This window comes from Panthera onca, chromosome Y (assembly GCF_046562875.1).
Source record: "Panthera onca isolate mPanOnc1 chromosome Y, mPanOnc1 haplotype 2, whole genome shotgun sequence".
Lineage (NCBI taxonomy): Eukaryota > Metazoa > Chordata > Mammalia > Carnivora > Felidae > Panthera > Panthera onca.
In genome coordinates, this window is record NC_138358.1 from 19427413 (window position 1) to 19451624 (window position 24212).

The window sequence follows — 24212 nt, forward strand, 5'->3', positions numbered from 1 at the left end:
GGTGTTTTGGGGTGTGCTATTTGCTCTCTGTTGTTGTGACTCTGGTTGCTTTGTCTCCCTATGCAGAATGAAGGTTTGGACCCTACATCAGGTGTGCTTTGACTTCTTCACTGAAGTAGCCCTGGGGGGAAAAGGAGGCAGAAAGGGGACAGTGATGGTGGAAGAGGTCTTGTCCCATACAAAGCAATGACAGGGGCAGAGGAAAAGGAAAGAAAATAAAATTGACTAGGCAGAGAACTATATGGCCTATCTAGGGACCATAAAGAGGAAAATAAAAAAGAAGGAGATAAAACAGGCGTAAAGAGAACAGATTAAATATGTTTGCATAAACAAGCCAATAACCAGAATAACCAGACCAGAGAAGGGAAGAAATAAGAAGAAGAAAGGAAGAAAAAACATATACATATATATACATGTATATGTGTGTGTGTGTGTGTGTGTGTGTGTGTGTGTATGCATATGTGTGTGTGTGTGTGTGTGTGTGTATATATATATATATGTATGTATGTATATTTATGTGTGTGTGTGTGTATATATATATATATATACATAAAATAAGAATTGTCCAAAAATTAAATCAGAAAATGCAAAACCATTGGGTGCCATGAACCAGTGCTAGTCTGGGGAAGCGACTGTCTGGCTCAGTCAGTGTCAATCTTGCTCTGTTACATATGCAGTTACCAGGTACAGAGGGGCCTGATTTGGGGTAAGTGGGTTCTGCCTCCACTGTGGCCCTTTGTCCCTTCCATGAAGCCCCACTTTGTTGGTGACAGGGAGAAAAGTGGTGACACCCATCCCCTCTCTGGACCAGGTATCCCAAACCACTGTGATCATGGTGTACTCAACGTGCTGCACAGACATGAGTGGACCATTATTTTTTTTTATTTTTTATTTTTTGCTCCAATCTCCTGCGCATCCCAGACCCTTGACCGGGATTCAAACCCTGATGTCTTAAAGGATCCTGCTCAGTGATCTGGTTCCTGACAGTGCCCTGTGGGCATGAATGAGGTTGTTTGTCCCGCTCTACTGACTCCTCTGCCTCCTGGGTGCTTGGCTGGGATTCAAACCCTGATGTCTTAAAGCATCCTCCTCTGTGCTCCCCAGTAATGGGGAGGTGCTGCTCTGCCCTGCTGATAAGGGGCCTCTGGCCAGCGGGTGCAGGCAGGGATCTTTGTCCTTGCAATGGCTGTAGACCTTCTTTCCATAGCATTCAGGGAGGAGACGGCTTTCTCTGACTAGGGACTGCACCTCTCAGCTACTTACTGAGCCCAGGGCTGGCTCCCTGGGTGCACAAACAGGGCAACCAGCCCCAGTGTGGAGAAAGCCCGCAGTTAGAAATTTGATTTTTTCTGTTTTTGTCTGATTCCCATTTGGGGTTTTCTCTTGTCCAAATTCAATCCTACATTTCCACAGCCTCTGTTTCTCTTCCCTTTGTGTCACCACAGAACGGGATCCTTCCCCTCCGTGCCTACACCACCTCTTTTTTCTCCCAGTTCACAATCACACACCTATGGCCCGCCAGGGTGTCCCTGTGGGAATGTCTCTCTCACTCTGTAGTCCAGGCTCTTGGAATTCAAAGATTCAAAGTCCTCTGGCCTCAACACTGGTGTGTTTAAGGAATGAAGGAATTTTAGGTCCCCCTACTTCTCCGCCACAAACACTTTATTTTGGATAGCATATCATGTGCCTTATATATGCCTAGTTAATGTTTATTGTTCTTTTCTTTTATCTTGGGAAGAGGTTTCCTAGATTGGAGATTTTGTTTTTAATTATGTTCCTCTATTATGTGTTATGTTTAACCTGCAGACTAAATGAAAAGGAACAGAAGATGAGAGAAGAGTAAGCTTGCAAAATGAAATAAGAGACGGTAATGGTCTAGTTCAAGGTAGGTGAGTAAAGTCCCTTATTTCAGTAAGAGTGCTTAGAGATTTCAGGTTGAAAATAAAATCAGTTACTTTGAACATAATTTAAAACCATAGAGCAGCAAATTAGGAGCAGCTCCAACACTGCTTTTCAGCTGTTTCTACTTCTCCCATTCTCTGCCTAAACCCAAATATTTTGTAATAACGACATCTGCCATAAATCTGGTGACTTCCAGGTTTGCTTTTCTGGAGACTTGAGGCTAGAGCTTATTTTGAAATTGAGAAAAGAAGAAATGGTAGTGAGCACTGGGGTTGGAAATGGTTAAACAGCACTGGAGTTAACAGTTAGTAGAAGGATGAACTGTTTAATTTTTAAAGCTGAATCTCAACCAGAGTAGCACAAATGAACTGTATTTTGTTATTCAGATGTTCTGGGGGCACAGACTATGTGAAAATAAACAAGTGTACTTATCATACCTAACTCCTGCTCTGTGACTGTTTTCTTTAGCTTTACACTTTATTATTATTTTTTAATGTTTATTTATTTATTTTGAAAGAGAGAGAGAGAGAAAGAGCACATGTCGGGGAGGGGCAGAGAGAGAGGGGTGAAAGAAATCCCAAGCAGGCTATGAATGAAGTCATATGATATTTGTCTTTCTCTGACAGACTAATTTCACTTAGCATAATACCCTCTAGTTCCATCCATGTAGTTGCAAACGGCAAGATTTCATTCTTTTCCATTGCCGAGTAATACTCCATTGAATATATATACCACATCTTCTGTATCCATTCATCTGTCAATGGACATTTATGCTCTTTCCACACTTTGGCTATTGTTGACAGCACTGCTATGAACATTGGGGTGCATGTGCCCCTTTGAACCAGCACACCTGTATCCCTTGGATAAATACCTAGTAGTGCACTGGTGCTGGGTCATAGGGTGGTTCTATTTTTAATTTTTTCCAGACTGGCTGCACGAGTTTGCATTACTATCAGCAGTACAAAAGAGATCCTCTTTCTCCACATCCTCGCCATCATCTATTGTTGCCTAAGTTGTTAATGTTAGCCATTCTGACAGGTGTGACATGGTATCTCATTGTGGTTTTGATTTGTATTTCCCTGATGATGAGTGATGTTGAGTATTTTTTCAACCACAATCGGTTGTCTTCTTTGGAGAAGGGTCTATTCACGTCTTTTGCTCATTTCTTCACTGGATAATTTCTTCACTGGATAAATGTTGAGTTTGATAAGTTCTTTATAGATTTTGGGTACTAACCCTTTATCCCATATGTCATGTGCCAAATATCTTCTCCCATTCCATCAGTTGCCTTTTAGTGTTTTTTTTTTTTTTATTGTTTCTTTTGCTATGCAGAAGCTTTTTATTTTGATGAGGTCCCATTAGTTCATTTTTGCCTTTGTTTCCCTTGCCTTTGGAGAGGTGTTGAGTAAGAAGTTGCTGCAGCCAAGGTCAAAGAGGTTTTTACCTACTTTCTCCTTGAGGATTTTGATGGCTTCCTGTCTTACATCTATTTTGGTCTTTCATCAATTTTGATTTTATCTTTATGTATGGTGTCAGAAAGTGGTCCAGGCTCATTTTTCTGCATGTCACTCTCCAGTTTTCCCAGCACCACTTGGTGAAGAGAGTGTCTTTTTTCCATTGGATTTCTCTCCTTCTTTGTCCAAGATTAGTTGGCCATAAGATTGGGTCCACTTCTGAGGTCTGTATTCTGTTCCATTGTTCTCGGCTCAGTTTTTGTGCCAGTATCATACAATCTTGATGATTACAGCTTTGTAAGGCTCTTGAAGCCCGGGATTGTGATGCCTTCAGCTTTGGTTTTCTTTTTCAATATTCTTTGGATATTTGGGGCCTTTTCTGGTTCCATACAAATTTTAGGATTGTTTATTGTAGTTCTATGAAGAACGCTGGTGCTATTTTGATAGGGATTGCGTTGAATTATAGATTGCTTTGGGTTTTATTGACATTTTAACAATATTTGTTCTTCCTATTCAGGAGCATGGAATATTTTTCCATATTTTTGTGTGTGTGTTTTTCAATTTCTTTCATGAGCTTTCTATAGTTTTCAGCGTATAGACTTTTTCACCTCTTTGGTTAGATTTATTCCTAGGTATTCGGTTTCTGGTGCAATTATAAATGGTATCGATTCCTTGATTTCTCTTTGTGTTGCTTCATTGTTGGTGTATACGAACGCAACCAATTTCTGTGCATTGATTTTATATCCTGTGCATTGATTTTATATCCTGTGACTTTGCTGAATTCATGGATAGTACTAGAAGTTTTTTGGTGGGATCTTTTGGGTTTTCCTTATAAGGTATCATGTCATGTGCAAAGAGTGAAAGTTTAACTTCCTCCTGGCCAGTTTGGATGCTTTTATTCCTTTGTGTTGTCTGATTGCTGAGGCTATGACTTTCAATTCTATTTTGAATAACAGTGGAGAGAATGGACATCCCTGTTTTGTTCCTGACCTTAGGGGGAAAGCCCATCCATTGAGGATGATATTAGCAGTGGATCTTTCATATATGCTTTTATCTTGAGGTAAAAGATCAGATCTTGAGGTCTGATCATTCTATACCTACTTTATTGAGGGTTCTTATCAAGAAAGGATGCTCTACTTTGTCAAATGCTTTCTCTGCATCTGTGGAGAGCATCATGTGGTTCTTGTCCTTTCTTTTATTGATGCGATGAATCACATTGATTGTTTTGCAGATGTTGAACCAGCCCTGCATTCCAGGTTTAAATCCCACTTGGTTGTGGTGAATAATTCTTCTAATGTACTGTTGGATCCAGTTGGCTAAATCTTGTTGAGGATTTCTGCATCCATGGTCATCAGGGAAATTGGTCTGTTGTTCTCCTCTATAGTGAGGTCTTTGTCTGGTTTTGGAATCAAGGCAATACTGTCTCCATAGTATGAATTTGGAAGTTTTCCCTCCATTTCTATTTTTTGGAACAGCTTCAAAAGAATAGGTGTTAATTCTTCCTTAATGTTTGGTAGAATTCCCCTGAAAGCCATCTGGCCCTCGACTCTTGTGTTTTGGGGCATTTTTTATTACTAATTCAATTTCTTTAGTGGTTATGGGTCTGTTCAAATTTTCTATTTCTTCCTATTTCAATTTTGGTAGGTTATACATTTCTAGGAATTTGTCCATTGTTTTGAGATTGCCCATTTTATTTGCGTATAATTGCTCATAATATTCTCTTATTATTGTTTGTATTTCAGCTGTGTTGGTTGTGATCTCTCCTCTTTCATTCTTGATTTTATTTGGGTCCCTTCCTTTTTCTTTTTGATCAAACTGGTTAGGTGTTTATCAATTTTGTTAATTCTTTCAAAGAACCAGCTTCTGGTTTCACTGATCTATTCTACTGTTCTTTCAGTTTCCATAGCATTGATGTCTGCTCTAATCTTTCTTATTTCCTGTCTTCTGCTTGTGTGGGGGATTTAGTTGCTGTTCTTCTTCCAACTCCATAAGGTGTAAGGTTACATTTTGTATCCGAGACCTTTCTTCTTTATGAAGGCCTGGATTGCTGTATACTTCCCTCTTATGACTGCCTTTGCTATGTCCAGAGGTTAGGGGCTGTGATGTTATCATTTTTATTGGCTTCCGTGTACTTTTTAATTTCCTCTTTAACTTCTTGATTACCCATTCATCCTTTAGTAGGATGTTCTTTATTCTCCAAGTATTTGTTGTCTTTCCATATTTTTTCTTATCGTTGATTTCAAGTGTCATGGTGTTGTGGTCTGAAAATATACACGGCATGATCTTGATCTTTTTGTACTTCTTGAGGGCTGATTTGTGTCCCAATATGTGGTCTGTTCTGGAGAATGTTCCATGTCCACTGGAGGAGAATGTGTATTCCGTTGCTTTAGGATGAAATGTTCTGCATATATCTGTTAAGTGTTTCTGGTCCAAGGTGTCATTCAAAGCCAGTTTCCTTACAGATTTTCTGTTTAGATGATCTCTCCATTGCTGTAAGAGGGTGTTGAAGTCCCCTACTATTATGGTATACTATCAATGAGTGTCTTTATGTTTTTGATTAATTGATTAATTGATATGTAGGTTCTTCCACATTTGGAGCATAAGTGTTTACAATTGTTAGGTCTTCTTGGTGGATAGACCCCCTAATTATGATATGATGCCCTTCTTCATTTCTTGTTACAGTCTTTATTTCAAAGTCTAGATTGTCTGATATAAGTATGGCTACTCCAGCTTTCTTTTGTCAAACATTAGCATGATAGATGAGTCTCCATCCCCTCATTTTCAATCTGAAGGTGTCTTTAGGTCTAAAGTGGGTCTCTTGTAAACAGCATCTATGCTGCTGTGGATCTTCTTTTCTTACCCATTCTTTTCTTACCCATTGTCTTTTGATTGGAGCATTTAGTCCATTGACATTTTGAGTGAGTACTGAAAGATATGAATTTATTGCCATTATGTTGCTTGTAGAGTTGGCATTTCTGGTGGTGTTCTCTGTTCCTTTGTAGTCTTTGCTGCTTTTGGTCTTTTTTTTCCTTTTTTCCATCTTTTCACTCCTTAGAAAGACCCCTTAAAATTTCTTGCACTGCTGGTTTAGTGGTCACAAAATCCTTTAATTTTTGTGTGTCTGGGAAACTTTTTATTGCTCTTCTATTTTAAACGACAGCCTTGCTGGATAAAGAATTTTTGGCTGCATATTTTTCTGGTTCAGCACATTGAATGTATCCTGCCTCTCCTTTCTGGCCTGCCAAATTTCTGTGGATAGGTCTGCTGTGAACTTGGTCTGACTTCCCTTGTATGTCAAGGACTTTTATTCCCCTTTACTGCTTTCATGGTTGTTTCCTTGCCAGAGTATTTTGTGAATTTGGTTATGTTAGGCTTTGTTGATGGTCAGTTTTTGTTGAATCTAATGGGAGTTCTCTGTGCTTCCTGAATTTTGATGTCTGTGTCTTTCCCCAGGTTAAGGAAGTTTTCCACTATGACTTGCTCACATAAACCTTCTACCCCCTTTTCTCTCTTCATCTTCTGGGAATCCTAGGATTCTTATGTTCTTCCTTTTTAATGAGTCACTGAGTTCTCTTATTCTTATATCATGCTCTTTTGCCTTAGTCTCCCTCTTTTTTTCTGCTTCATTGTTCTCCATAAATTTCTTCTCTGTATAGCTGACTTGCTGCTCTGCTTTATTCATCTTTGCCCCTGTGGCATCCATTCAAGACTGCAGCTCAGTTAGAGCATTTTTTTTTTTAATTTCATCCTGATTAGCTTTTACTTCTTTTATCTCCACAGAAAGGAATTCTAATCTATTCAACCCCCACTAGTATTCTTTTCATTATGATTCTAAATTCTGTTCAGTCATCTTGCTTGTATGTATGTTGCTGAAATCACTGGCTGTCATTTTTTTCCTGTTCTTTCTTTGGGGTGAATTTCTCTCTTTTGTCTTTTTGAAGGAAGAAAAGGAATTAATAAAGTTCCAAAAATAAAAATTAACCAATTTTTAAAAAACCTAAAAAATCGAATAAAGGATACTAGATCCTACGTGTGTTTTCGTCTGTTTGTTGAAAGACACTTGAGAGATTAAAAAGGGAAGATAAGAAAAGAAAAAAAGGTGGGAGGGGCGGGGGGAAGGAGACGTTTGAAAAATTTAAAAATGCATAGAATAAAATAGGTTAAATGAAATGATTGAAGTAAAATACAATATAAAAATTCACAAAAAAGTAAAAATGTAGCAGAAAAAATTAAAGAAAAATCATTTTAACAAAAACGGAATATAAAAATAATTTTTTTCTCTTTCTGTATTCAAGAATAAGAAAAGAAAATGAAAAGAAAAAAAAATGAATAGGTGGACCAGTGAACAGAATCAAATATGATTGGAATTACATTCGGTTTCCCCTAGAAGTCAAACCATGAACCACTTTATAGTCTGTAAACTAAGCAAGCGAGAGACTGGTGGTGTTCCTCAAGAGCTTGGTTGGCGTGGTTGGGCAGGGCTTAGTGTGACGGTTTGTTCTCCACTAGACGGTGCTGCTTAGCTTACTGGGGTGGATTGTTGTGGCATGTATAGGCATGTATGCGCAATGTGTGGGAGGAGTGAAAATGGCCTCACCCAGCTACCCAGTCTCTAGTATCAAAACTCTGTGCTCTCCCCAACTGGCAATCATGCACCCCTCCTTTGTCTCCAGTTTCCATCCATTCCCCACTTCTACACTTTCCATGACCACGCGGTCATGCTGTCAAGCAGCACCTCCCTCCTGAGTTGTATCTCAGATGGGGATGTTTCCCCATTCTCACTTCTGAGGGCCTGTGGCTTTGACCTGTTTGGACTCTCTGTGGAGGGTCTCGCTGAGCAATGGTGGGCGCCCCTCTGCCCCCAGGAATGTTTGGGAGACTGTGCTGCTGCTGATGCCCAGATACTGCAGCTGGGCACCAGCCCGTCCCAGAAGAAGTTCTGTGATCATTGTAGCAGCAGCAGCATTTCAGGGATTGTGGCAGATCATAGCACACATCTGGCACCAGGCTTCACCCTTAAAGTCCTTGCTCCAGTACCAGTGAATGTGGCCATTCTCTGAGATCCACTGGGACCTTTACCTGTGGGGGGGCCTCTATGAAATGTCCTCCCAACAGGGAAATGCCTTTCCCCCTGTGGCCTCTCAGGGCTCCACTCTCTGCTCCCAGGGATTCGCCTTTCCCACCAGAGCTCCGTCAGGTATTGAGCTGTGGAGGTTCAGACTCTGTGCTCCCCCTGTTTACAGAGTCCTAGTGGAAATTAAACCCTCTCCTTTCTCTTTTCTCCCTTTTTTGTTCAGTCCCTGTGGCTGTGTCCACTCTTCCTTTTTTTTGTCCTGCTGCTTTTGGAGGGTGGTACTTTTACCATACTCCCCCGTCCCCCCATCTCCACCCTCTCTCCTCAAGCAAAATCAGCTCCCTGCACTCCGCGGCTTCTCTCCCTCCCAGTTCACCTCTCCATGCCACGTACCTGCTGAGTTTTGTGGTTCAGGTTGTGCAGATTGATGTGTTAATCCTCAAGTCAGTTTTCTAGATGTGCAGGATGGTTTAGTGTTGATCTGACTGCATTTTGGGTACGAGAGAAGCAAAAAAACTTCCATGCTGTCCCACCATCTTGGTCTTTCCCCCAGTCTTCGTTTTAAGGTCAGTTTTGTTTGATATAATTATTGCTATCCAAGCTTTCTCTTGACATCCGTCTATATGATAAATATTTCTCCACCCCTCACTCTCAGTCTGCAGATGTCTTTATGTCTGAAGTATGTCTCTAGTAGGCAACAGGTAGGTTAGTCTTATTATTTTTTAATACATTTTGTCATGTTGTATCTTTTGATTGTAGTATTTAGTCAATTTACATTCAAGGAAATCATTGAGAGATATTTAATTATTGCTGTTTTGTTATTTGTTTTGTTTGTTTTTTTGGATCTGTTTCTTTCCTTGCAGTCTTCTCTAGTGATGTTTGTTTTCTGTAATGATATGCTTGGATTCTTTACTCTTTTTTTTTTTTATATCCCTGGGTTTAAAAAAAAATTAGTGTTTAGTTTTGAGAGAAAGAGAGAGAAAGAGAGAGAGAGAGAGAGAGAGAGAGAGAGAGAGAGAGAGAGAGAAAGAGAGAGACTGCATGAGAGGGGAAGAGGCAGAGAAAAAGGGGGGCATAGAATCCTAAACAAGTTCCAGCCTCTGAGCTGTCAGCTCAGAGCATGATGGGCGGCTTGAACGCACAAACTGTGAGATCATAGTCTGAGCCAAAGTCGGCACTTAACCATTTGAGTCACCCAGGCACCCCTTTATTACTGGTTTTTAATTTGTGCTTCCCTTTCGGTTTCTATATAACATCTTCTGCATATAGCAGTGTGTATTAAGTTGATGGTTGCTTAAGTTTGAGCTCACACTTTACTCCTCTTCTCCCCATGTGCTAGGTATATGGTGTCATACTGATATTTACACATATTTATTTTTACTCCCTTTGTGCTTCATGTTACTCATGATCTTGCTTTTACCCTTAAAGACATTACCCTGTGTCTTTTACCCTGTGACGTTTCTTGTAGGGCTCATTGTTGGTCATGAACTCCTTTGGATTTTGCTTGGGAAACTCCTTCTTATCTCTCCTACTATTCTGAATGATAGTCTGGTGGATAAAGTATTTTTGGCTGCTGATTTTTCCCCTTCAGCACTTTGAATATATCATGGCACTCCCTTCTTGTCTGCAAGGTTTCTGCTGAACAACCCACTGAAAACCTTATGGGGTTTCCTTTGTTATGTAACTGTTTTCTTTTGTCTTGCTGCATTTGGAATTCATTTTAGTTACTGTGTGTTTTGGTGTAGACATCATTGGGGGGTGTAGACATGACTTTGTTGGAGGATTTTTGTGTCTCTTTCGTCTGGATGTCTTTTTTTCTTTGCAAACATTAGGGAAATTTTCAGCTATTATTTCTTCAAGTAAATTTTCTGCGTCTTTTCCTCTCTTTTCTTCTTTAGAGCACCTTATAATGCAAATATTAATTACACTTGATGGAATCACTGAGTTCTCTATTTTGTTTTGTATAATTTTTTTCTCTCTCACTTGCTCAGCTTGATTTCTTTTCATTTCTTGTCCTCCTGGGCAATGACTCATTCTATTTCTTCTAGCTTGCTATTTATTTCATCTAGTTTGTTTTTAATTTCAACTTATTGTGTTTTTCATCTCTAAGTGGTTCTTTTTTATTTCTGTGATAAGGGTCTCACCGATGTGTTCCACTTTTCTCTCAGGTCTATCTAGTATCTTTATGACCGTTACTTTAAGTTCTATATCAGGCATATTACTCATATCACTTTCATTTCATTTTTTTTTCTATTATTTTCTTCTATTCTTTCATCTGGGAGATATTTCTCTGTCTCTTTGTTTCGTCTAGTTCTCTGTGTCTGTTTCTGTGTGTTAGGAAAGTCTACTTTTCTTCCTCTTGGAAAGTACTGTGCAGGGCACACACTTAAGGTGGCAGTGGTCCTCTATAGTGGACGTAGAGCTGCTGTGGGGATCTGGGCTGTGCTGAGACCCTTGGAAAATCATGTGCAGGTAGCGTAAGCTGTCAAACAAGTTGTGTGTGCCAGCCTAATGAGGTTTTGAAGTGGTGGGGGTCTGGAGCTGATGGTCAAGAAAGAATTCTTGAGACATCTTTGGTGTAAAAAGTGATTTTATTAAAGCAGAGGGATAGGACCTGTGGGCAGGGAGAGCTGCACTGGGGTTGTGAAGAGTGACTGGTTATATACTATGAAGTTGGGGAAGTAAAGGCAAATGGAGACCTCCAGAAAACTTTAATGTGCTAAAGAGGATCCCTAAGATATCAGAGGTCTTTCTGTTGTCAAGCTAAGGTGGTTTTCCCTCTAGTAAGGCATTAACGTTAGGACTGTAGGGGGTCCCTGGAGGGGTGTTATACTCTGTATTTGCCTGGAACGTTTGTTGATGGGCTGCAGGTTATAGAGAAGTTTAATTTTACCAGTCATTTGCTTCTTGGATTTGTTCTCCACATCAGTATGGAGGGGAGGGTGAAGTTTGAGCTCCAGGTGACTCGAGTCTAGGCTATTGATAAGGTTGCCTTTTTCTTTGAATTTACTAAGACATTTGTAAACTTATGGAGATTCCTGTCCTGCATGACAGTGATCTCTGTCACTTAATCATTTGGTTTTTTTCCTTTCCTTTGTTCTTGGGCAGTCAGGAGTGCCTGAGGAATATCACACATATTCTACTGGGGTGTGGGGGTGAAGTTCTGCTAGCTTGTGCTTTGCCCTCAGCCTGCCTTATGTTTCCTCATCATAACCCCCGTGTACAGTTTTGACCATTAAATCATTAAGGTTGTTGATGTGGAAGGTCTTATCTTTGGTAGCCTCTTCCAGCTGAGTAGGGGTGTAGAGATGTCCCTAGCTATGGGTCAATATTGGTCTGTTGGGGAACTTATAGGGGAGTTACAAAGACTGGAGGCAGCTGAATCCTGTGTGGACATGTGTGAACCTCCATGAATAGAAAGGATTATTTATTGTCTTAAAGGTATTGTAGTGATGGAGTCTTGGCATCAGGCAGAGAGACATGGGAGAAAACAGCAAAACATAATTAGAATGATAAGAAAGAGAAGCCCAAATAAAAGATAGTTGACAAAATCCCCCAGTCTAGATGTGTAATCAATCATTAAAGGAAAGAGAGGGATTGTTAAAAGCGCCAATTTGGGTATTCATGTCAGAAATTTTTGTGGTAATCTGGGAAGTACACACTGCATTTTGTTTCTACAAGACCACAAGTTCCAGCATTTAAAACATCTAATGCCATTCTATTTTGTAGTACTGTCTTATGTATTTATTTTAGTATTTAATAATATAATGTTATTGAGAGTCATAGAAGGCCCTAAGTGTGTAACAGGTGGTATTTAGCCATTATATAGATTCCCTTTTTTTTTTTTTTTTAGTAAGCAATTAGGTAATAAATAAGACACTTTTATGAAACAAGAAAAATGTGGGTTAATGGTTAGAGCAAATTACAAATCCATTGTCTGCCAGTGCTGCCAGTGAGAAGTTTTTTAGACGTCAGGCTTAAAAAATCCTCAGATGGAGTGGTAACAGGCAGCAAGAATCAGATGGGTTTTTCTGGTTTGTAATTCAGATGTCTATGGTGATCCTTTTGAATAAGCATTGTAAGAAGGAACTGTTAGTAGCAATTGGGGAAAGGAGAATGAAAAAGAAAGGTAAAACCATCATAAGAGAAGTTGCAGGTCTTCCACAAGTTAACAGCAATGAGAAGACACACTAGTGTCTTCCTGTGAAGGGGGTCCATATTTTATTGTACATATAGGAGCCTATGAAGAGCGCTCCTCTAACTTCATTTCAGTGGGAATACGTAATATGATGTGGTAAGGGCCCTTCCACTTTGGAGTTAGCTCTCCTGCTGTATTACACTTTCAGCTAGGTCTCCTGGGTTTATATGGGGTGTGTTTTCAGTAACTATCAGATCAGGATTAGGGAGGATATGGTTTGCATATTCACTTAGAGATTTATAAATTAATCTAGCCTCAAGTGAATAATTTAATAAAACACCATAGTCTTTATCTGTTGATGGGTTTGCAGTGAGAAAAGACTTTTTATATACAATTGTTGGGGGAATCCATCCCATTTTTCCAGTTATTTAAATAATCTTATGTCCATAGTATCCTGTTATTATCCCCATAGAAAAACAAGCACAGTGAATGGCCATAGCTGTGTTTCTGTGACAGTTTTTCTGAAGTTTACCTCATGTTGCCTAGTTTAGGAAAACAACATTTAAAGACAGTCAGAACTAGAATTTAACATCCGTAAAGATGTGTTATTGAAACATAGTTTTTTACTCTAATAGCCCTTATTTCCAGAGGTAGCCAAATCGAGACTAATTCGTTTATAAAACAAGTCCAGTTTTAACAAACTGAGCCTAATTATTTACATAAGCTCAGCAAGAATAGTGACTGATCAGGGGTGATTCTGAGGCTCAGTTGGTTAAGCAACCGACTTTGGATCAGATCATGATCTCACGGTTTGTGGGTTCAAGCCCTGTGTCTGTGCTGTCAGTATACAGCCTGCTCGGGATTCTCTCTCTCTGCACCTTCCCCCCCCCCTCAAAAATAAGCAAATATTTAAAAATTTAAAAAAGAGATCCTATGCCAACTAGTCTTTACTCACACCCACCCCCACCCCGCAAGGTACAGACTTCATAACAAAGCAAAAAAAAAAAAAAAAAAAAAAAAAAGAATAGTGATTGATCATGTAGATCTCTTGTAATTTGCTTTGCTGGAATCTTTTATAAGGAATCTCCAGACTGAACTTTTAGTAGCCTCTGCAGGCCAAAAGCCAAACCAAGCACTTACATCAGACATGCCTGCAATATGTTTAGATTTGGGTGTATTCCTCTTCAAGAGTTCCCCAAGATATCCTGAGGTTCCTGCATCTGCCAGGAAGTGACATTTTTTACTTACCTGGTAAGGGTTCTGGGAACTCTGTAAGCAAGGTATCAGGCCAACATTTCTAAAGGGCTTTATGGCTCCATGTTTCATTAAGTCAACCTTAGGTCCTTAGTGTGTGTGGTCATATCTGTGTCTATGTATGTCTCTCAGATATGAGATTCCAGCTAAAGCCTTGGTAAATTAATCAGTATTTCTAATGGTGTCCTTTTTACATGGAGAATAGATTCTTAGTGAACCTATGCAAATACGTATGATTGCCATGGAAGAATGTTCACTGAGAGTTTTTGAATTTCAGAAGGCTTAGGTAGAGAGAAAAGTTAAATGCTTCGGTTTGTTTATAAATGAATACACTATCCTATTATTGTGTATCATATGTGTCTTACGTGAAAGTTTCCTTAATGCAGAAGAGCAAACATTAGGGAAAGAGCAATATTTATTACTTTATTTTATTTTATTTTATTTTATTTTATTTTATTTTTATTTTATTTTGTGTATATTTATTTTTGCGAGAGAGAGAGAGAGAGAGAGAGAGAGAGAGAGAGAGAGAGAGAGGAGAGAGAGAGAGAGAGCAGGGGCCGGAGAGAGGCAGAGAGAGAGGGAGATACAGAATTCGAAGCGGGCTCCAGGCTCCGCGCTGTCAGCAGCTGACAGAGTCAGCACAGAGTCCGATGTGGGGGGTCAAACTCATGAACTGTGAGATCATGACCTGAACTGAAGTTGGACGCCTAAGTGACTGAGCCACCCAGGTGCCCCAGACAACAAGCAACATTTTAAAAACAAAAGTCACAAACTACAATCTTCCATAATCTATTTAGTCCCATGTTACTAATTCTTGCTCAGTTTGAATGCAGCTTTTTATTTCTGGAAATTTTTACCCATTTTAGTTATGGGTTTTTCAGGATGTCAAATACCTGTATTTATACCTGTATATAAAAGTCCTTTTTATAAACTTCCTTGAATATGAAACACAGTTTGTTAGAGCATGGGAACAATAACTTTGAATGACAAAAGACTCAAAAATGGACATAGGTAAAGATCTGATGAAAGTTCATTATGATGTAATTGACAAGGAAATTTGGTTATGTCCATGACACATAACACTTTGATAATCAGAATATTAAGTGATGATCTTCTTACCAAAACATATTAAACTTTAGGAATTTTATATATACTTGAACAGTTATACCATTAACTCATGCAATACAACCTAAGTTTTCCCATTATTTGACAGGGCTTCTAGTGTAACATAACATACCAAATAAGCAAGACTTAATTGGTCAAAGACTTCATTTACAATTTAAATCCTGGGAAGTTTGAAAAAATAAATAAATAAAAAATCAATCAATCAATCAATCAATCAATCAATCAATCAATCCTGGGAAGTTTGTTCAAACCTTAGAAAGGTGTAAAGCACATCCTAAACAGGATTATAGATCGTTACAAATCTTAATTACTTAACCACAATGGCAATAAGAGATTCAAAGGCAAATATGTAGGGTTATATAGTTGGTAGCAAAACTTTGCTTCTTTAATACAGGGAAGTTTTAACTAAGTAATGAAAGGCCTGAAAAAGACAAAACATAACCTCTGGTTTTCCTGTCAGACAAAAGAGAAAAAAACCTTTGCAATCATACACAGAGAGAGAGACACACACATACATACATTGTGTATATACATACGTGTGTATATACATACGTGTATATACATACGTGTATATACATACATATAATCAAAAGCATATCAACAATCCAAGGAAACTTTGTCTTTTGAACAGAGAGAAAAGCAGAATTTCAATCTTATACCAGTTTACTTTTAAGATCCCTTCATTTTTACCATAGTTCTTCCTAACCACACATAAAATTTCTTTCGAAAGATTTTCCTTCACGAACCTTCTACAACTTTCCTTTGCATTCAGATTTTCTCCCAAGCCATTTCTATCCAAACGGTCAGCTTCATTTAGGACAAAATTACATTTTTACACGTTCAGCAAAAATGGATTTCCATTCCCTATACTTTTCTGACTCCCCTCCTATATTTTACACATATAGTTGCTTTCCTTATTTCCATCAGTCTTAAGTACTAGCAGAATTTTAACTCTTAAAAACCTTAGTCTCCAGTGAAAATTAACTAGTAATCAGTTGTAAACTGTTATAACAGAATTCTTTAGATGACATATTTATGAACCACTTAAGCACACAGCATGTTTACCAACAGACCTTCAAATATCCTTAGTTTCTCTGCAATAAGAAGGCCAAGCACAAACTTATACTTAGTAATCAATGCTTTAGTACTCCATTTTCTTTGGAAAAGACCTAGATATCCAATGAATTCAATCCCATTTATCATACAAGCAAAATTTTAAAGTTTCAGGTTACCAAAGACTTTGAAAGCTATCTTAATTACCCATGAAAACTTTGAGACACAATTAAACATCATTTTAAGTCATCATTTTGCTAACAAATTGGCAACAGAGGTAATAGCTTATTTAAACTTTAGCTCACTTAGGTACAATAATTTTCATATTTAATGCTGATAACTCTAAGGACAGGTCTGTGTCAAAGCAACAAACTTAAGTTAGCTTGAACTTCTAGTATGTTCCACCTGCATTCTGTTAAAAGACAATTTTTCCCAATTGTCAGTTTTTACCTGGAACACCAGTGGGGAACTGGAAGTGGGTGGTCCAAGGGGGTGCTCTTCACTCCTTGACATAGAGAGTGGGAAGAGGAGCCAATAGTGCCTGAGGCACTGAGGATGGTATAGGAACGACTTATGCAGGCTGCACCCAAGGTGGTGCAGAAACAGGAGGGGGCAGGGAAGGCAGAAAAGGTGAGGTGCCAGTAGGAGGCAGAGAAGGAAACTTTCTGGTTCAGAAGAGCAGATGCCCTGTTTTGTGGGGTTTTTTTCCCCTTTTTTTTCCTCCCCCAAAGTATTAATATGGAGTCCATGTCAGGCCAGAGAAGACAGGGAATTTCACCTAAACAAAGGGAGCTTCGGCAGCTGCTTAGGGGTATTCCTTAAAGTCCCCTTCCTGAGTAGACCAACCCCAGTTGCCTCCAATTATAGCTGTTAACCCAGGAAATGAATGGCAGAGAAGCCCCCACATCTATTAGGAGGAATAGAGAAAAAGAGTCATTGTCCCCTTTGTCCTCTTTGTCAGGATGGCCTGTGTTTCCTCCGGTGACTGAGTTCTATCAGGGGGAGGCCTGTTGAGACATCCAGTATTTTAGGAGGGAGTTTACTAGTCAAACACATTTCTTTGGGCAAACACATTCTGCAAGAGGCCTCTTTTTTTTTTTTTTTTTTTTTGTCCAAGTCTTGATTTAGAGCTGTGAAGGCCTGGACCCAGGCTACCTCTGTCCATTTGCCCTGTTTCCTGCAGAAGACATCTAACTGTTAGATCTTACTAAGGCCATGCAGTGTTACAGGAGATCAGTCCTCTCCTAAATTTTACAAGTCAGATTGTTTCCAGTAGGTTAAAAAAGCATCCCAAAGAGAGTCCTTGAGGACCAAAGAGAAGCTTCCAGCTCCTCCTAGAGAGACAAGTAGAAAGAGAGAAGTAAAGAAGTTCTGTTACCCCTAGAATCCCCCTTCCCAGACTCCTGGGTGATGTCCCACATGCAGGATATGTCAGAGGTTCCTGGTGTCAAAGTGACCAAAGGGGTCCCTCAAATGAGGCCTCTGTGAGCACTGACCAGCTGACTAAGGACCCCTGAGGAGGGATGCTAGCGTACCCCTTCTTCCCCAATGCATGCTAGACTGCAGATGGCTGCCTAGACTATGGACTGAGTGTGCCTTCCTGAGAAAGACCAGAAATCACCATTTTTAACCTATGGAAAACATGGGAAAAGTTTTACAAGGCGTAATTACCTAATTTTGTAATTTAAGTAGTAGTTAGTAGAGAACATTGGCTGAAAACAGTAAAAGACAAATCCATCATGATTTCAGTGACATTGCAACACATACAGTCTGTACAGCCAACTTCCTAGGAATTGTCCCCGGTTGCATTTTAATTCAATTGGGTACTGGTTTTGGCCGGCTGTCAGTGGAGGTCCTGGGGCTAGAAGCGGCCAGACCACAGATGTGGAGTGGATCATGTTAGACCAATGAGGAGGAAACCTCACACAGAGTCTTAAGATTGGCAGCCATCTTGGTGACTTAGGTTGCTTGTCCTGTGCCCGAGACAGACAACTTTGTATAAGGACAGGACTAGAGGGCATCAACTTTCTGGGTCTTACTACCTTTTCAGCCAGGATACTAACTTCTAGCCAAAAGGCAGGCTTTCTCCTCCCTGTAGAGTAGCTTTGGGGTAGAGGATTGCAGCTGAGCAATCAACATGAAAATGTTGCAATAAGACCGTACTCCTCAAAAAGACCCTGAAATGAGAGTAAAAGAGGAAAAGAGAAAGTACTCACCAAGTTTGCACCATGGCTCAGAGTTCAGATGAAAACACTCAAAGCCCCCAACATTCAGATGTCAAATAATGGGGTTTTGCAGCGATGGGGATTTGGAGCTGATGGCCAAAAAAGAATTCTGTACACATCTTTGGTACAAAAGATGATTTTTATTAAAGCATGGGGACAGGACACATGGGCAGAAAGAGCTGTGCACAATGACTAGTTATATATTGTGAAGTTGGGGGAGTAAAAGGCAAAATGGAGGCTTCCAGAAGGACTTTGATGTGCTAAAGAGGACTCCTAAGATATCTGAGGCCTTGCTATTGTCAAGCTAAGGTGATTTTCCCTGTAGTAAAGCATAAACATTAGGACTGTAGGGGGTTCCTGGAGGGATGTTATACTCTGTCTACCTCAAGTATCTGTCAATGGGCTTCCGGCTATAAGGAAATTTAATTTTATTTGCCATTTCGTTCTTGCCTTTGTTCCCCACATCACTATGGAGGGGATGGTGATGTGGGTCTCCAGAAAACTGAGTCTGTAGGTTTCTGGAAATTAGGCTAGTGGTAAGATTGCTTTTATTTTGTCATTTTACTAAGACATGTGCATACTGATGGAGATTGCTGTCCTGCATGACCTTGATCTCTATCAGTTAACCATTTTTTGTTTTCCTTTCCTTTGCTCTTGGGCAGTCAGGAGTGCCTGAGGAATATCATAATGTCATAATACCCAACCAAGGCAAGAGGACCGTGGTGGGGGGGGGGGGGGGGCGGGGGAGGTCTCAGCTTGCCTTATGGTCCCAAGTCTACTTCCAGAGGGGGTGCATAGTCACTGCAGAGACTGAAGGTAGCCAAGGCCATTCAGCAAAGCACAAAAAGACGGGGTGTGTAGTTTTAAAAAGGTGCACATGTTCTCTGTCAGAGGTGACCAGTTACAGCCACTGCTGGCACTGAAGCCTTGCAGAGCAGGCATTCAAGAGATACTTGGGATACAAAAGTTGAGCTCATGGAGAGGGGCCCTACAGCACTAGGACCGAGGTAGGCCTGGCTGGAGGGGGTGGTGCACAGTGTAAGGAAGTTAGGTATTGAATGCTGGTCCCTAGCTTGTTCCTGCACATAGCTGTTTGTTTGTGATGGGGGCTGGGACAGAAATGGTACCTAGCAGCTCCTATGTTCCTAGTGAAGTCCCTCAGCAAACTCTGATATTAGTAAATAAGTCTCACTCCCTTTAGCCCCAGGCAGTTTTCAAACTGCTGCTTCTAAGCTGTATCTCTGTGGGCTCTCTCTTTATGGGCAAGGACTCAGTTTCCTGTCTCTCCCAGAGCTGGGCCTACTGATTATGAGAATTCCAGGCTGTAAGTTCTGCTGGTTGTGAGGACTCATAAAATTTGGCCCTTCTGATTTTCAAAGTCATATGCTATGGGGATTCCTTTTTTTCTTGTAGACTCCCTGCTGTGATAGTCTGTTTCTCACCTTTGTGCCATGCCTCTGGCTCCCTCCCTCAGGTGACCAGACCTGGGGGCTTTAGCTCCCCCAACAAATCTCTGTTTTCCTACTCTCTTCAGTGCAGTCCTTTCTACATTTAATTGTATTCTACCAATGTTGGGTCATTTTCTGGGTTATTTACGTTGATGTGGGTGTCGTCTAGGTGGAGCTATGGAATGAGGTGAGCTTAGGGTCCTACTTCATCATCTTTCCTGGAATTCTCCCAGAAAAAGTAGACTTTACAACAAAGATTGATACTGTGGCTGTAGCAAATGCAGAAGGTCCGGGTGTCTGCACATCAATGCCGTTTTGCTAGGAAGAAGATTTCAAGAAATACACTCTTCACAGGGAGGAAGCTGCTCCAGAGAATGAAAGTGCTCCAGTTTTTGTAAGGGTTATATACTTTTACATCTTGTGAAAGCTCAAAAAATTGTAGATTAGCATATAATCAGGAATCATGAGTTTTATCTTAAAGGAATGCAGGCACTAGGAGCACGGACAGATACGTCCATATAGATGGACGTCTGGATGGTTTTTCTTTAGGCTACTCATTCACAAAGTATATAATGCATGCGTGGTGGGCCAAAAGTCAGGCTTTGGTTTGAACCTAGTTTACATACAGCCATGCTGACTTAGAAATCTAAAATGGCTTTCTTTATATGTTAGGACTGTAGAGAGTTTTTCTCACAACCATTCAATTTTAGAATAAACTCATCTCTTGAAAAAATCTTGGCTCGGATTTTGGAAGACTTTGATTAAATATATACACCAATCAGAGAGAACTGACATCTTAATATATTGAATCTTCAAATCCATGAACAAGTATGTCTTTGTTTGTTTGACACTCTTTTGATTACTTTCACCAATGTTTTGTAGTTCTCAGCATATAGATCCTATACAAGGATCCCAGTAATAATTTACATCAACATATAATATTAATGTTTATCAAAATATTTAACTTTCTTTGGATTAATTGCAAATGGTATTTTTTCAGGGGTTTGGAGGAATCTTGCTGATTCTAAGGGTAGGAATATACTGGAGACTTGATTAGCTTCGACAGCCATTATCTGTTTAGTCCCCGTAAGACCGTATAGCGATAGGTCTAGCTTTCTATGTTTGTTTTGTTATTTCATTGTTTTTTAGTGGTAAGAGGAAAGAATGCTAAGTATAGCTCCAGAAGTGGAAGTCAAAATGCAAGGAGCTGTTTTAAGTATTGTGAGATCCAAATCTCATAAAGTAAAACATGGAAAAATGCAGTTACACAAAATGGCATGTGAATTATGGATAACAAAGTAATTGTATAAAATGAAAAAGCCATAAGTCAAATAAAACACAAAAAATTTCATCATATAACTGTTTGTAAGATATATGTAAAAGCAATGTTGATAACATAAACAATATTTATAGGTCAGTTTTAGTCATGAGGACAAAGTTGACAGTTCTCAGAAGAGCTATAAGCAAAATGATGTCCTTTAGTTACAAACTTTCTTAACTGTGGAATGGATATAACTATAAAAATAATAGTAATAATGATATAATGTCTTCATTAAGGTTTGATTCATTATCAGTAAGTAGAAATTAAGTAAAAAATTAAAATAATAAATTAATAGAAACTAGCATACTAGAAATTAAGCAGTTGTTTAATTCTCCTAAGCAAAGTGAATAGATGCAAAAGGACACTTAATTGTGGCTAGAGACTAAGAAGGAAAGAAAAAATCCTTCTTAGGAATCAAACTAATTTAAATAAAGGCAAAACCTCTTAAGTGTTTGACCCAGGCCTGAGATCAAACCCAGTGTGGTATATTGGAATAGTAAATTGGTGAGGATTTGTATTCCTAGTAAAATAATTCACTTCTATTTATGGTGGAGCTGCCTGCCAAAATAATTGATCAAAGAAGTGCTGTTCAGAAATTTAGCTGGAATTTAGGACCGCCATAGAAAATTATCCCTCATAGCTACCAAGATCAACACAGGAAGAGGTTTTCATTCAAAGCTTTGAGAAGAAAGTTTAGCTGGTGCAATATTCACATCAGGGACCAACTCTCTCACATTATCTAAAAGATACAGAAATCTCCAAACCAGAAATCAACATAAAAATGCTAGTTTGAACCAACAGGTTTTGAAAAATCTTAGGAATATCAACTATGAACCCATGCCATGAGAATGGCTGCACATCCCAAACAGACGGGAGATCACTTTGCCACCTCACAGATGACATTATTATGCACTAAAGAAAAGCCTGTACCTGAGGAGATACCCAAGAACGCACACTTAACGTTGAATAAGATTCATTAAAAGGGCCTTGAAAATGAATACATGTAGGGGTACGTGGGTGGCTCAGAAGATTAAGCATCCAACTCTTGATTTTGGCTTATGTCATGATCTCACAGTTTCATAGGATCAGGCCCCACATCGGGCTCTACATTGACAGCGTGAGCCTGCTTGAGATTCTCACTCTTTTTCTCTCTCCACTCACCCACTCGTATGTGTGCATGTACATGTGCGTTGTCTCTCTTTCTCTCTCAAAATAAATGAAAACTTAAAAAGAAAGTGGAGTTGAGACAACTGGATGTTCACAATGAAGAGAATGAAGTAGGATTTCTATCTCACACTTTATACAAAAAAAAATCTCAAAATAGATTAATGATCTAAAGCTAAGACTTAAACTATAAATCTGTTAGAAAGAAATATAGACATGAATATTTGTGACCATGGATTAAGCAGTGGTTTCTTAGATGTCACAAAAGGTACAAACCGTGAAAGAAAAATTAATTAAATTGAACTTCATCAAAATCAAACTTTTGTGCTTCAAAGGAAACCATCCAGCAAATGAAAAGACAATTTACACTGTGGTAGAAAAATATTTGTACATCACATATTTGATGAGACTTTTATCTGGAATAAATAAGGAACTCTTATAACTCAGTAATAAAAAAAATATATATCAAACAAAATATGAGCAAAGGTGATAAGTCCCATGTGTCCAAAGATAATCTTATGAAAAATGTCAATATCGTTTGACATTAGAGAAGGAGATCAAAACCAACAATTCACACTGTATAGGTCAGATAAAATAATAATTTTTAAAATAATAGCAAATGTTGGTAAATACATGGAAAAACTGCAACCCTCATACATTGCTAGTGGGAATGTAAATGGAGGAGGTTCTTTGAAAACAGTCTGGTACTTCCTCCAAAAGTTAAACAGAATTACCATATGCACCATAATTCTACTCTTAAACAAATGCAAACATGTATAGATGCAAAATTTATGTATGATTGTTTATAGCAGCATTAATCACCATAATCAAAAGTAGGAAAGAAACAAATGTCCGTTAACTGATGAACAAACAAACAAATAGTATGCCCCTACAATAGTATACTCCTAACAATAGACAGTTACTTGGCCATTAAAAAAAGATAGTAAAAGGGCAACTTGGTGGCTCGATTTTTAAGTGTCCTACTCTTGATTTTGGTTCAGGTGATGATCTCATGGTTTTTGACATTGAACTCCATGGTGGGCTCTGGGCTGATAGCACAGAGCCTGCTTGCTATTCTCTCTCCCTCTCTCTAGGCCCCTCCCCACACTCATGTGCAGGTGCATGCTCTCTTTCTCTCTCAAAATAAATAAATAAACTTTAAAAAAGAAAGAATGGTATGCTGATACAGGATACGATATGGATGCGCCTTGAAAAGATTATGCTGTTTGAAAGAAGTGAGTTATGGAAGACCACATAATATGTTATTCTATTTAAATGAAGTATTCAGAATAAGTCATTGAATAGAAATAGAAATTGCATTTGTAGTTGCATAGGGCTAGGAGGGTTGGGGGGAAAGTGGGATGATTGCTAATGGGTAAAAGGGTTTCTTTCTGGTGTGGTGAGTTCTTGAAAGTGACTGTGTTGAAGGTTGCATAACGGAATACGCTAAAACCACTAACTTATACAACTTTCATCAGGTGAATATATGGAATGCATCAGGTGAATATATCTCAGTAAAGGTATTACCAAAAACATTGCGGACATATAGAGAAATAAAAATATTGATTGTATTCAATAATTGTGGTGGGAAGAAAACATCACTTTCAGATTCATTAAATTCTATAATAGTAGGTAAAAAAAATGCATGAATTTTCTGACAAAAAATTTGTTTTTGAAAAGAAATATTTTAAATATAAATTTGAGCCTTGATCACCTCTGGTTTAAAACGTTAACATGCCTACTATGCCATGTAAAATATATAAGAGAAAGTCAAGCTTCTTTAAATTCACACTGAGTGTATATATCTTCCTCTTGTTTTTTCAGTGTTATTTTTCTCCCAAGGATTAATTTCAGTGGTCTTCTCCAATTCTTTGTTTACATCATCCTTTTGCAGTGTGTTTTGTCAACAAATATTTGAGAGCTAGATGATTTTATAGAGCACATTACTTTTGAAAAGGAATTGTGAAAGGAAGTAAAAAATTTAATAAGAATTCTCATTTTTAGGTTTGAGTGGAAGTTTTAAATTACTTGTGGTAAGAAAAGTGAAGGTAATA

General features: G+C 38.9%; 1 long non-coding RNA gene across 2 annotated transcripts in view; it reads left to right on the forward strand.

The window, feature by feature from the left end:
- Window positions 1-24212, forward strand: part of LOC145714917 (uncharacterized) — a 44850-nt gene that overhangs the window by 12890 nt on the left and 7748 nt on the right. Inside the window, exon 3 of one of the 2 annotated variants that reach the window (XR_014137054.1) lies at window positions 1807-1885. This is a non-coding gene — a long non-coding RNA (uncharacterized LOC145714917). Of the gene's footprint in view, window positions 1-1806; window positions 17689-24212 lie in introns of those variants that run through there. The other variant, XR_014137053.1, reaches the window with a different exon arrangement.